This window comes from Mastigoproctus giganteus, chromosome 5, assembly GCF_048544385.1.
Source record: "Mastigoproctus giganteus isolate SK-2022 chromosome 5, ASM4854438v1, whole genome shotgun sequence".
Taxonomy (NCBI): domain Eukaryota; kingdom Metazoa; phylum Arthropoda; class Arachnida; order Uropygi; family Thelyphonidae; genus Mastigoproctus; species Mastigoproctus giganteus.
Window position 1 is genome coordinate 186,735,051 of NC_143579.1, and position 14,530 is coordinate 186,749,580.

General features: G+C 39.9%; 1 protein-coding gene and 1 non-coding gene across 2 annotated transcripts in view; one reads left to right on the plus strand and one right to left on the minus strand.

The window, feature by feature from the left end:
- LOC150085931 (P2X purinoceptor 4-like) overlaps positions 1-1,753 on the minus strand; it is a 151,036-nt gene extending 149,283 nt beyond the window's left edge. Inside the window, exon 1 of the mRNA XM_090373596.1 lies at positions 1,647-1,753. The gene's annotated coding sequence lies outside the window, so the exon portion shown is untranslated. The remainder of the gene's footprint in view (positions 1-1,646) is intronic.
- An 11,567-nt stretch (positions 1,754-13,320) lies between these two features.
- On the plus strand, positions 13,321-13,409 carry TRNAY-GUA (transfer RNA tyrosine (anticodon GUA)). Its single transcript is given in 2 exon segments — positions 13,321-13,357; positions 13,374-13,409. It is a non-coding gene; the product is annotated as a tRNA-Tyr (tRNA).
- The last annotated feature ends 1,121 nt before the right edge of the window (positions 13,410-14,530 follow it).

Sequence of the window (14,530 nt, forward strand, 5' to 3'; positions counted from 1 at the left end):
ACTTGTTTTTAAGAATTTGCATCTATATTCACCTATTTTTTGCTCCCTACTGCTGTTTTTTTTATTTCGGCATATTGTAATGTCACGTGACATACAACGTGCGGGAGAGAGGAAAGGCAGTGAATGGGAGGTGCCTTCACCTGTCACTGCCTTTCTCTCTTTCTGGCTGAAGTACGGAGGTGCACATAAAAAAAAAAAACTGGACTATTACCGTCCATAATTCTCCTCTAGCCCTGCAGGGGGGGTAAATTTTTCTCCCGGTTTCACCTCGCTCGTAACGAGGCAGATAAGTAATTGCAAGGTCGCTAGGCCTAACGATAAGTAAAACAAATCAAAATTCAGAAATATACTTATCTGTGGATGGACGTGTGACACTACGGGCTAATTAACTACGGTTTACAAACACTATTCGTGATAAAACTATTTGTTTCACTGAAATAAATAAAATTCACACCAGAACAAAATCCACTAAAAGTTGATCACAGCGCTTCCGAAGCGCCCTCCAGCTGCTTTGTAAAGTTCTGCGTAAATTTTCAAAAAATCAATGGTATTATTAATTAATTTAAGATCGGCTCCGCCACTGTGTAAGAAGTTCCTACACTTTTATACCTTTAAGGCACCCTTAATTTTTCATAAATTGCATGCATCTCAAGTTCCAGAACAACACATTTGGCATAAATTTTAGCTCTGAATATATGTACTTTTATGGATTAATATATCCTTCAATACATTTAATCTTAAACAAATAAAATATGAATAATACAAATAAATAAACGCTTCATACCTGGAATAATGGGATGATTTGTCAATATTGCTTTAAAAAAATGCTTCATGAAATCAACAAGCGCCTCCCCAAAAAACCAAGTATGCCCCTAGGAGGATTGCGCGGCCCACACTTTGGGAATCTCTGGTGTAAGACATTAAAGGGAAAAAAAAAAAAAAAATTGAAACAGCTGAAGGTTGTTTTATTGTTAATTTAACTCCATACTTGAAATTAGTATTTTACAATTATTACAGTTAGTATTTATTGCAATTAGTACGAAGGAGTTTAATTATGCATGAGTAATGGGTAAACTCCTTCATACTCTTAGACATTTAGCGAAGAAATATCTTTTAAATAAAATTAGTGTTTTCATTATTTTATTTATTGGGGGAATGCGTGAGGGAAGCTAAAGTCACAAGGCGTTAGTGTTTTTTTTTATTTATTTATTTTATTTAGGTGTACACTGTTCGGTGTTTGTTTGCTTGCAACACCTCGAAAATCCGAGTTTCGGGTAAATAAAACAAGCATCTCTCCTTCGAGACCGACTAACCTCAACCATGTTGTTAAAAGAAAAAAATTATAATGCTTCTCCCTTCGAAACGGGATTCGAACCAAAGCCTTAAGCCCATATAGTGCGGAAGGGTTGCGATTTGTCTTTTCTAGCTATTATATAATTACTGAAAAATGTGAAATAAATGGCATACAAAAAACATTTGATTTACTTGAATACTTCATAAGTGTTATTAATAAAGGTCTGATAAACTAGCACTACCGAGATTCGGTGGATGTAAAATTACCGGACGTAGTTCTACTGCACTATAATTATCAAGTGGAAATAAAAATTTCTAATTACATAAAAATTCACCTCTAACCGAAAACTTACCTCTGTGTTTCGTGGAACTAAATTTACAATGGTTTGCAGAACAGTACAGCCCTGAAGCAATGTCATTCTCTGTGGAAAGTATGTGCAATTCTGTGTAGTCAATCGGAGATAAGTCTTAAGACTAACCTAATTATGTCTTCAAGACTGAAAAAAAAAAAAAAAAAAAAAAAAACGAACATCATATATACCACAAAAATATACAGCATGATCCTAATTCCATCATTTTAATATCCCTTTTTCTTTAATAGTTTTCAAAGTGAAATAACTACGATTATGCTTAATTAAGGGGATATGGTTGTATGGTGAAAATTTTTCACCATACAACCATATCCCCTTCTACATATTCCTGAATACATATTTTTTCACACTCTTAAAAAAAAAAAAAAATTAAAGAACAAGCACGAAACTCCATGATCTTCTTTACTAATTGTCAAGATAGTTGAAATTCTTTAGAGTTAGTGCTTTTTCCATTGCCTGTAAGATGGCAGCACATCACGGTAAATATAAAGAGTGTTAAATTATCCCTCCATGTACGATTCTACTCTGTAATATTTATTTGTGAAAACGATGTTGTTGTTGTAGGGTTTTAGGAGCATCAGCGAATAAGACGATATTGCTCTGCGTATATTGTCTATAAACTGTGTGTGTTCTGAGGTAGATTTTTTTGTTTTCTGGACGAAAAACTCGAGTTTCCGGGAGAAAAAAAAACCATGCTACCATTGCTTGAGACCGATTAACTCAGCCATGTTGTGTAAAAGAACCACAAGAAATTCCTCCGGTCATCAACGGGTTTAGAACTCAGGTCTTTTCCACACGGTATGGGTAGGACGGCAATCCTACCAACTGTGCTTCCCACGAGGTCTGAAAACGATTAAAAGAGAAAATACTTCAGTTTCACTAATTGTAATTTAAATATAGAGATCAATATACAGTGTGTTTCAAAAGTGATGGTCAATAATTTAAAGGTGAACTGTACAGACTACAATATGCAAAAAAAAAAAACCAAGTAAACATGGGTCCTTAAGTGAATCGTTTTCAAGATATTGCACATTTATAGTTGGGATCCACCACTGACTTGTTTGTTTAGGTTAGGTTATGCTCATTCTCTCCCTTTCCCCTCTCTCAATGCTCTGAGACGTAGCAGGCATACTAGTATTTGTCAAAGGATAGCCAACATGCAAAGAGGTTACAGCAACGAAGAGTATGCGAACATGCACTTCATGTACCGAAAAGCCAACGGCAGTGCACTGGAGACTGCCCGTTTTTCCAAGAAGCATTTCCCCGCCGAAGGCCAGCCCAACAGGCGCACATTCATCAGGTTTCAGGGTACATCAACGCCTAAGTGAACATAAACACTTCGCACATGGAGTACGAGCAGTTACGCCCAGAAGCATAACACCTGATGTTGAGGAAAGGATGTTAGAAAGAACACCCAAAGTATCCCCAAAATTCAATCTCCTACGCTTTTTAAGCATTACCGACCAATCTCCAATGCCTCAAGTCTTCTAAAGCTCCTTGAGAAGGTACATCTCCCCGTTCTAACTAAACAACTTCTTCCACATCAGCCCCCCCCCCAAATCCATTACTCCCTTCCGCATAGATCCACTAACCTCTTAGCCACCACCAGCTCTATCCTCTCTGCGTTTGAATCCCAAGCAGAGCTTGCAGTCACCTATGTAGGCCTTGAAGCAGCTTTCGACTCTATAAACGTTCCTGCAATGCTGAAGCTACTTTCAGACCACTACCAGATCAAGGGAGACACTCTACAGTTCCTCACGTCACTCCTTCAAAACAGAATAATGAATCTTACTGTCCATGGGCACATATACGAGAGAGGAAACTCTTCAGGCGTGCCACAGGGTGATGTCTTATCTGAGTTATTGTTCACAGCACTTATCTCTCCACTTGCTGAGTCCAGGTATGATATCTTATGTTATGCAGATGATATAAAACTCCTCACACCGATTTCTCCATACGATGATCTTCTCATGATAACAGGATCAATTAATAATACACTCACGGAAATTGAAAACTACCTCAACCAGTTCGGATTAAAAATAAACTCAGAAAAATCTCAATTTATGATATTCTCTTTAAAAAAAAACGCCTTCTTATATTCAGCCCATTCTGTGTAATTCTCCAATTCCCATCGTCAGTAAGCATACTGATCTCGGGATTGTGTTTGATCCTAAGCTCTGTTTCAGTTACCACATAGACAAGCTCCTCACCCTGGCAGCTCGACTCCGATGGATTGCCAAACAGCATCTACATTATATCAATGAAGTCACATCTACTAGAAAATACAGTATATAAAAACCACAATATACTCTCCGCTTTTATATGCTGCAGAGGTATGGGCATCAACTGCCACTAGACAATCAGGCCACTTTTTTCTGCTGAGTTTTGGCTCTTAAAATGGGCCATAAACAAACATAAACTTCCTCCACAGCTAAGGACAACTGAAATGGCCAGCTTGATTCAAATTCACAGGCTCCCCACGCTGATTAGGTTGAAACGTCTTACCACGACTATCAAAATGATGGTTGTCGAGATTTCGGCACCGTCATTCTGGGACCTGTGCTCATGGAGAGTCCCTCAGCCTTCCCTCAGAGCGACTCCAACTCTATGCCCACATCTCAGCCGTCTCCACCTATCTGATAGGTTTCTGCCTTTTCAGCTACTCTCATGTGCCCAGTCCTTGGATGCTGAACTTAATAAGTTCGCTTCTGACAGGGAATACAGACGTCGCATCCTTAAATTGTACTTCCCTGTCCCTGATCCTTCTCGAAGCTCGTCTTAATGCTGCAAGCCATCAATACCACCTGATGTGAAGACGGCATACTAACTTTTCAGTATGACAGTTAGTAATGATGAACTAACTACCTCTGTTCAGTGCAAAAAAGTTTCCTGTTTATATTACAACACGTATATGAAATTATTTGTTTCTGCCAATATCTTCTTTATATATTGTAATGTAAATAACTGTATGATACTTGGAGTTTTGAGTTGTACTTCCACTTATGCATTTCCTTATGTTTCGTATATCAATGCTCTCTATTTATTATTATATTGTATTATTACTGTTAACCCCTGGCCTAGTGGCCGTGAAGGGCAACATTGCAATGTATCGAATTGTATTGTCATCATTATTATTATTGCAATAAAGATTTCTTAACATCCTGTAATATGTAACATCTGTAAAATCCTGTGGTGTTGAAAACAAAAATTAAAAATGTATTATCTTGTATTTAATATAACCACTCTTAGCAAAGGATTCATAGCTTTTTGTTAAACTAGTGCTCCCATAGTCAGTGGCGGATCTTAACAGAAAATGTGCATTATCTCGAATACAGTTCATTTGCGACCCGATGTTCATTGGGACTTTTTTGCTTATTTTAGTTTGTACTTTTCACCTTTAAATTATTATTGACATCTTTTTGAAACACCATGTATATTGGAGCAACAGTGAAAATAAAAGGCTCTCAAAACTACTATTAGTAAAGGAAATCCTTCACTTCATCACCATCTTTGGATTATTAGCATTAGCATTAGTAGAGGCATATGATGCAAGAAAGCAAGCTTATACAGCATCAGCCAGAAAAAAATTAAATAATAAAATCCCATTTCACACATCCATTCGCTCTAAAAGTTTGTCCAGTTCTTCCTTGAATTTATTTAAGCTATCAGCTTCCACGTCGGATGGAAGTTTGTCCAGCAACCCACTGACTAATGGCTAATTTCTGCACATCTATTCTACAGCTGTCTTTCCTCAATTTAAATTTATCCATCCTCAGGTTCGTAATCTGAGCAAGAGGAAGAATCCGAATTTTGGCTGATGCTGTATAAGCTTGCTTCCTTGCATCACATGCCTCAACTAATGCTAATCCCATCAGCACTCAGCCTGCTCAACCCATTCAAGGCCTTATACACCTCAATCAGATCACCTCGCAGGTGCCTAGTCTCCAGACTCTGCAATTTGCAGAACTTAAGCTTTTATTGGTAAGAGGACAAATTCGTTTCTCTCACTAATCTTGTTGCCCTTCTCTGTACTCGTTCTAGCAACTCTACATCCTACCTAAAATGAGGCCTCCAGACATGTACGCAGTACTCAAGGCGTGGCCTGACCATTGCCTTATACAAGGGAACAATCACGTCCTTATCTATAGTAGTAAAATTCCTGTATATCACTGACAAGACCCCATGATCTGCTCTGGCAACCTGCCTGCACTGCTCAGAAAACTTCATACCTGACAGCACAATTAGTTAGGGGAGTTTTGGGCTATCCTCTTCTCCTCTGTCAGTTGTGATGAGGGAGAAACACCTAGGTATGAAAATGCTCCTAGAAAAACAGGGTTACTTCTCCTTATGATTTTCGGAGGCGCTAATCACGCTGGCGAAATCAGTTTTACTCCAGGTGGAAAAATTAGAGAAATCAGTCTCTTCCATGGATGTCTATGGAGGGGGGGGGGGCGTAATGCACTGAGCACATGGTACATTTAGTTCTGCAGCGATAGAAATAATACAGATGGTGGAGCTTTCTTGCAGCCCAGAGAGCACTAATTGGGAGATCCTCCCAAGTCAAGAATCAGATTTGAACGTGGCAGCCGCATTATCTCGGAGCACTCTCCATTACCTCGCTATCAGCGGCATGGTGGCCTGTCTCACAACAAAGGATAGAGAACGTAAAAATCTGATTATATTTCCCTAGAAAGTTAGAAAAGTCTCAAACCCTATGAGTCCACTATAGGTTGATCTTCAACTAGAACCAATAATTTCTAACTGTATTACAAAGTATTCAAAGTATTTTATTATTTTTTTGGCGGGCTCCAGGGTTTCCCCTATTCAGACAAAATTATTGCAGAGCGATAAACTACACGTCCGTATTGGAAGGCAGCCATATTGGCGATCTCCCGCCAATTTACGTGGTGGGAGTTAAAGGTTTCCCAGAAGAGACTATTTACATTGATGACTAGTAGATGTGCTGACATTGTTTTCACTACCATGGTCCGCTACGGAAGACTATCTGTATTAAACTGTGATCCACCAATCCAGTAAGCGCACCTCCCACTTACGTGATTCCTCAGAACAATGTGAGGAGCTCTTACTCAACCAGCACGATGAGATCAACATTCATGATCCAGCTGGATTTCTGTCGATTAAGAAGCCTGTAGTCGGTCACATGTCCGTGCTCTCTGACATCATGTTGAGTTGTGTTATTAGTCAGGTGAAAAGGCTCTCAGACAGGTGCCTCGTAGCCAGGTGGGCAGAAGCAGCAGTGCGTAGCACACGCTTTTTGATTAGACTGGGGTTCGAGCCCGTGACCACCAAATACGGAGGATGCGGAAAGGGAATGACCACTGCATATCCCCGGAGCAATATGACCTTAGTTGCTAATGCTCCTAAAATCCAAATAACAACAACAGCAGCTCTCAGACAGCCAAAACCTATCTGTACGAGTACTCACACCTTTGGCCCAACTAACCTAATAAACACCTTGGAATTTGGACGTTGTTTCTTCCAGGTGTCATGTGAATTAAAATTAGTTCAGATTTCTTCTTCTTATTATTATTATTAGCCATAAGGTTGCAAGGAAGCCTGAGGCTTATGCTGCACCAGCCAAAAAAAAAAAAAAAAAATTTCTGAATTACCCCGAGAGAGAGAGAGAGAGAGAGAGAGAGAGAGAGAGAGTGCAGAGTGTGTATAGTGTCAAACGGCACCAGGGGTTTCCCCCATCTCCGCGTAGTATACATTGTGGGTGTGAAACAGAACACTGTCAATGCCAGAGGTTTAAAGGTGTAGGATCTTTTATGTCTGTAGTGTCGTGTACCAGGGGCTGCCCCCAGGGTTCTGTCCTGGGGCCGCTCCTGTGGAACTTTGTCTTAGACGAATTCCTCGCCATGGATCTGGATGGTGTGGAGGCTCAGGCTTACCCCGGGGGCTCACATCTGGTGAGTATGGGCTTGGCAATCCCAGGGTCCTGAGCTGGATATCATCATTCTTCTCTTTCTTGGTGGTTCCTTTCTACTTCTCTCTCTGTCTCTCTCTCAGGGTAACTCGGGAATTTTTTTTTTTTTTTTTTTTTTTGGCTGGTGCAGCATAAGCCTCAGGCTTCCTTGTACCATGTGGCTAATAATAATAATAATAATAATAATATGCAGATGACTTGGTCTTGACCATCGAGGCTGACAGCAGATCCTCCTTAGAAATGCAGGCAAATGATGCCCTGCAGAAGCTGCTAGATTGGACGAAGCTACACTTGCTCAAACTAGCACCCGACAAGACAAAATCGGTGCTGCTAAAAGGTATGCTAGACTTAAGGAGACCACCACAAATTAAGATTGAGAACAAAACAGTTAAGCTGTGCGAACAGATTAAATACCTAGGAATAATCCTGGACAGAAAATTAAATTTCAAGCCACACCTAGAATATATTAAACAAAAGATAAGAAGATACGCGGCCCTCATCGCTAGAGTCACTCGCAGGGACTGGGGACTCAGACGTACTACCCTGTCCCTCTACTACAAAGCTCTCTTCATCCCTGCCATCACATATGGCTCCCCTGTCTGGTACACGAGGGCGGCACTAGAAGTGAATAAACGGATCCTCGAAACCATTCAGAGGACTATCCTCCTTACTATGTCGAGAGCAACTAGAACGACTAGCACGGCTGCCCTCCAAGTCCTGGTAGGAGTTCTGCCCCTGGATCTCGAAGCTATCCGCTGTGGTCTGCTCTACCATCTTGCCAGAAACATATCGGCTACAATGTATGACCTCACCACTGACATCACTAATGACCGCAACTGTGAGAAGAGAAGAATCACCGACCACCTCGTCCAGATTTGGCAGAGGAGATGGAGCAACACAGAAAAAGGTGCAGTGACCAGAAGATTCCTCCCCACTGTCACCAAGCTGTACCCTAAGGCGCCAGCGTGGTTTCACCCTGGTCGAAATACCACCTTCCTCCTTACAGGGCACGGCCCGTTTAAAGCTAAACTTCACCAACTTGGCATCATAAATAACGCGGACTGGCCCTGTGGCAACCCGGAGTCCTGGAGACACTTAATGTTTGAGTGCGATTTGTATGATGACCTACGACTACGCCTAATAACAGCAATCCAATATATCCCAGACAACCAAGAACCCAGACTGTTAGACACTCAGGAGGACTACAAGGCACTCAGTCAATATGCCCAGGATCTATTTTCTAGAAGGAAAACAATGATAGAAATATACCAAAGGCAACCCGACTAGAAAGAATGCAGGAGGTCAAACAATTAAAAAAAAAAAAAAAAAAACTCAGCTTACAACAGAAAGTCAAGACTTTAGGATGATTTGGTTGGCCTACCGTCGACCCAAAACTGCACTCCCTTGTGCGGTTTTTTTTTTTTTCGGGGAGGGGGGGGAGGGGGTATTTGTTCTTCTCCTCTGCTCCCCATATTTATTTATTTGTTTTATTTTTATTTATTTATTTATTTTTTATTATTATTATTTATTTATTTTTTATTTATTTATTTATTTATTATTATTTTTTTTTATTTATTATTATTTTTTTTCCCTCTCCTCGCCTCCCCATGTCGTGGGGCATGGGCATGCCCCACTTAAAATGGGGGATAACCTTCCTATCCGACCCCCTCTTCTTCCTATTTCATCCCCCCGTCTACACCCTCCCTCCCATTACTTTCTCTTGTACAGCGATTGCCCCACATGTCCAAATTTAAATCACATCAAATTTTGCCCGACCTTTCAGGCTCTCTAGAAATAGTTCTTTCAGCGTAAAACCCCACGCAGCGCTTTCTAAATGCAATTTTACTTAAATCAACAGCGATAACTCCAACCTTTATTTTAGGTCCTAGTCACCGAAATCCCAGGAAAGTAAGTGGCAGGACCTGCCAGAGTATAATTAGTCTCTTGGTACACCCGGCCGGCGTCCCCGTCGCTAGGTATGGTAACGCCGGGTCCCACTGGGGGCCCGGCGGCCAACAGGCCGGATGAACAATGGGCACAACAAACTACATACCACATGACCCATACATTATTTTTAAACCTCTGGCATCGACAGGGTACTGTCACTCGATACATAGAACATACGCGATACATAGAACATACGCATCAGACCCTCAACATACCTATATCTATACCGTTGTTCCGCTGGCCATTTGGCCGCTGGGACCCTAATGGGACCCAACATTGCCCACACTCTGCCCCGTGGAGGCAGACCAGGTACACCAGTATTATAGTTATTTACTCTGGCAGGTCCTGCCACCTAATTTCCTGAGATTTCAGAGGACCTAAAAAAAAAAAAAACACGCTATAGATAGGGGTCAGCCAAAAGGAGTACTAGTTCTGCGATTTGATGTTATTAAGTTTTTGGGTGTAGGGCTCAAGTAATTTAACAATGATTCGGACGCTAGTAGTTGTAAGTTAGAGGGAGGGGAGACTGAAGGTTTGAGGAGAAAAGACAGAGATACGGGGTTCATAGAGAAGTTGATCCCCAAATCAGTGGAGGAGGCTCATGCTCCACCAGAGGAGAAAGAGGCGGAGAGGGGGAGGAGACCAGGAGTAACTTTCCCTCCTGCCCAGGGAGTGGAGGCAAAGGACCACGCAAGGGAGCGTGGCTAGGAAGGCCTAATGGCAGCATCTGAGCTGTGCTGGTGGTTGTGTCACACTTTGGACAGCATTCCACAGCATGCTGGCTAGGAAGAGCCGACAGCATGGATGACCTTGGGGTCCATAAAGTTCCCAAGGCCATCCGTCCATCTGGTGGAGAGGCTGGAACAGAACATGCAATTTATATCATTCGCTCACACACCATTGTTTTTTTTTTTTTGTTTTTTTTTTACATTTTATATTTTATAGTCCCCCCCCCACATTTCAAGGCACATTTTATAGTTTTCACATTTTACAACTTTTTTATACTTTTTTTCCTCATTCATCCATCATTCTCATTCACATCGGGGTGGGGGTGACTTATTAAACAAGCAAAATTGAGACCAAGCTGTCAATACTGCCTGTCCAATTATTGCTTTTAAAATAATTCAATGCTTGTCTAACCATTGCTTTAAAGACAAAGCAACAATTTAAACAAACAAATAATTTAAAGAAAGCTCACAGTTTAAATGACATACGAATACTGTAGTCAAATTTAGGAGAATATTTATCTACATATCTAATTGAACAAAAAAAAAAAAAATAAATAAATAAATAAAAAAGAGAGAAAGAGAAAACAAGAGTCAGAGGGGGAATCACCAAGAAAGAGAAGAATGATTATATTCAGCCCAGGACCATGGGTGCGCCAAGCCCATACTCGCCAGATATGAGTCCTCTAGTCTACTTCCTGCTGTTGTTGTTGTAGTAGTAGGATTTTGGGCGCACCAGCGACTAAGGCCATATTGCTCCGTGTATATTGTCTATAAATTGCTCGTGTTCTGATGTATATTTTCTGTTTTTCTGTTTTTCTGTTTGAGGTCTATTTTCTGATCTCGGGTTTTTCGTCCAGAAAAACCCGAGTTACCTGGATGAAAAGCATGCTACCCTTGCCTTAGACCTACTAACTCAGCCACGTTGTGAAAAAGGTCCATAAACCTCCCGTCATCTAAAGGACTCCAACTCTGATCTTTTCCACCCAGTGTAGGTTGGATAGCGATCCTTCCAACTGTGCTATTCACGAGGGCAGATTTCCTGAGAAGTTTTCAACGCCCTGTTTCCCTATTTTGGATTTCCTCCAAATTTTATCTAATTCAGTGTATAAAATGCAGTTAAAGCCTCCATCCAATATGATCAAATATTACTTCACTTAGGTATTCCTCGAGTACACTGAAAAATTTCTTCCTCCCTTGAGCAACATTAGAGAAGGATAAGCCGAATGATAATCCCGCACAGACCGAAACTAGCTGCCTCCTGTGCCTCTTTTAAAGTTGGAAAATGTAATTACAACTACAGGCGCAATCAAAATGGCAAAGGCTCTGTTTTTCTTCCAAGTTCCAAAACTCCAGAAGAAGAAAACTTTAAGTCGGTTTTCTATTTCCTTCATCGTGCGTTTCCTGAATAAACATAACTTTTAAAAATAGACCAGTCATTAAATTTAGGACTGTTTCTCTTGAAATTATGACTAAGGCTTTTTATGTTAATGGTTCTTCTACTCCTCCTGCCATTGTGCAGATGTTTGATGAGCAAAGTGCGTCGGACTCACAATAGCATCATGGGCTAGTGACTTTTTTTCAATTCCTTCCTGATGACTGCGAGCTTCTCCAACAGCTGGTCCTTCTAGAGGTTTAAACCACTTTTCCATAGGGTTGCGCCATTTTGGACTTATCATATTCTGTCAGATCTATCTAGCCTTTGAAGTGTGGGACAAAATTTTCGTGATCTCTCATGTCAAACAGGCTAAACTCGATTGGGGATTTTCTCACCGACTTTGGCACTGTCAAGCCTTGGATGATCGACTTTGGTCTGATGTATATTTATTTATTCAATTTATGTTATTCTATTTTTATTAGTATTTATTATTATTATTATTGTATTTAATTAATTTATTGTTTTTTTGTTGGTGGAGCAAAAGCTTGTGGCTTTCTTTCAGTACGTGGATAATTCTAATACTAAAATTGCTAATACTAATAACCCAGGTTGAGTCTATGGACCCATTCTGTTTTCACCATATTCTGATTCTCCCATCGACATTAACAGCAGAACCGGAATTCTTCAGACCAGACAATGTTTTCTAGTATTCCGCTATCTGGTTTTGGTGCTTGAGAACCCACTAAACCCGAAACTCTGTTTTTTTCTGAAAGGAGGAAATGCAGAATCCCCAAATTAAAATACCATTTTTTTTGTTTGTTTTTTAGTGTTCTGAATAATAAAGCATCATTGTGGTCCACAAAATAAATAAAACGTTTCTGAAGGCACCTTTAAAATTTGGCCAGTTATTTTTCAAACTACGCAGATTTAAAAACTAAAATCGAAAATCTGTCGATATGCAGGCTGGATCCGACCCTGTTCTGGTTTCAGATTTCTTTTTTAATTTCTCTTTTAAGTCACTCGTAAAATAATAGAGAAAAAATAAAATTTCTCTTTCATATTTGAGGCGAGGTGATATTATTTGTTTTTGCCAACCCCTGTTTTAAAGTGGGGCATGCGATAAGGTTGTAATCTGGAAGTTAGAAATCAATACAAGTAAACAGTGATCACAAAAGTCCTCGTGAATTTTTTCCCTAATAAATAACGTTTAAGAATGAATTTTTTAGATGTCCGACTGTGAATCTTCGAGGGTCACCGTTTAAGTTGTACAGTTATAGTACGTGAAAGTCAAAATCAAAGTCTCTGAATTTATATTTTGTAAACTGGATGACACAAAAAATGTGTGGATTATACACTCCAATTTACTGCACTGCGATTCTGGAGGAGAAGATCTTCCCGGTGTCCCCTACTGAACACTGATGCACAATTAGTTAATGTTTCTTGAATCTGAAAATGTTTACTTCACTTCCACCCAAGTTGAACGTACCTTGGAAGAGTAAAAAAAATTCTTTCTGTCATGCGGAAACAAGGTATTTGCCCATTCCCCAGAGGAGAATGAATAAATGATGAATGAATAAATATCCTGTCCCACATTGAGCTGGCTTACCTGTAGGCGGATTACGTCAAGAAAAGGGCTGTTGAGAGGGGGAGTGTATATATCCGTCGATAGCTCAGTTGGCAGAGCGGTGGACTGTAGTTTGTGTAATGCGGATATCCATAGGTCGCTGGTTCGACTCCGGCTCGACGGATTTTTTTTTTTTTTTTTTTTGTTTCTCTCTCCTTTTTCCCATAAAACTACGGATTATTTTTTATCCTGAATCATTCTCTGTTGAGACTTGTATCTGAAGTCTTTCAAGTTCCCAGTGATACTTTATTGCAGGAAAGCACCGTACAGATATCAGAAACAAGGGTTTAGTCCCTCGAGGTTTACAGGGGACTCTGCAGAGCACTAGGGAAGAATTTCTTTCAGCTTGGCCCTCACTTGTAGGAAGAAGAGATCTGTTCTGTACAGAATTCATTTGAACAAAGATGGCTGAAGAGTTCCATTATCATTCAGGATATAGTACGGGTTTAGGGAACTGCTAATTAGGTCGGGGGTAGGATAATACAGAAACGATATTGGAAACATTTTCTGAGGTTGGCAAAGTTTCAAATTAGCAATTCTTTTATAGTACTTGCCTGGAATATAAGGTCCTTAAGTAAGTGCAAGCTTTAACAGCCATCTGTAAAAATGCAAATTAGTTCACGACTTTTAGATACATCAAATGAATTCTTCCACTTCCCACAATTAACAGAAGTGAATAGTAAATAAGTAGTTAACTTTTTTATTAATCAATTACTAATTAATTAACTAACACAGTAATAAACAAAAGTTAACTGTTTTCACATGCCTCAGAACAACATTTACTCAACTTTTGGTAACATACTTTACTGATATACTCCTGGATTTAATAGTAATTGAAGTACAACACGTATCTTCTGTGATTAAGAGAACAAATATTAATAGTTAATTGTTTATTTGATTACATATTGGGTGGGCCATATTTCAGTTTACGGAGAAGAGTGTAGTCCACCGAGAAGTAAATAACCGAAGACAGTTAAACAATTCATTAATTGGTATAAATTCAATCACGCGAATATAACATTAATCAGGAGTTTCGTGCAAATGGACTTGGTAAATACAAATAGGATTTATGAATTCGCAAACGCTCCTGAAATATGGTAACCATTTCATTTACTTTCTTTATATCGGCTATCCATGTAAATAAATATCTTTTGATATCCTAGCTGCCATGCTTAAGACAGCAGCCGTGATTTTTCTCCTTCCGCGCCATATATAAAAAGTTCAGTTCCACCAGGCAGGAGGAAG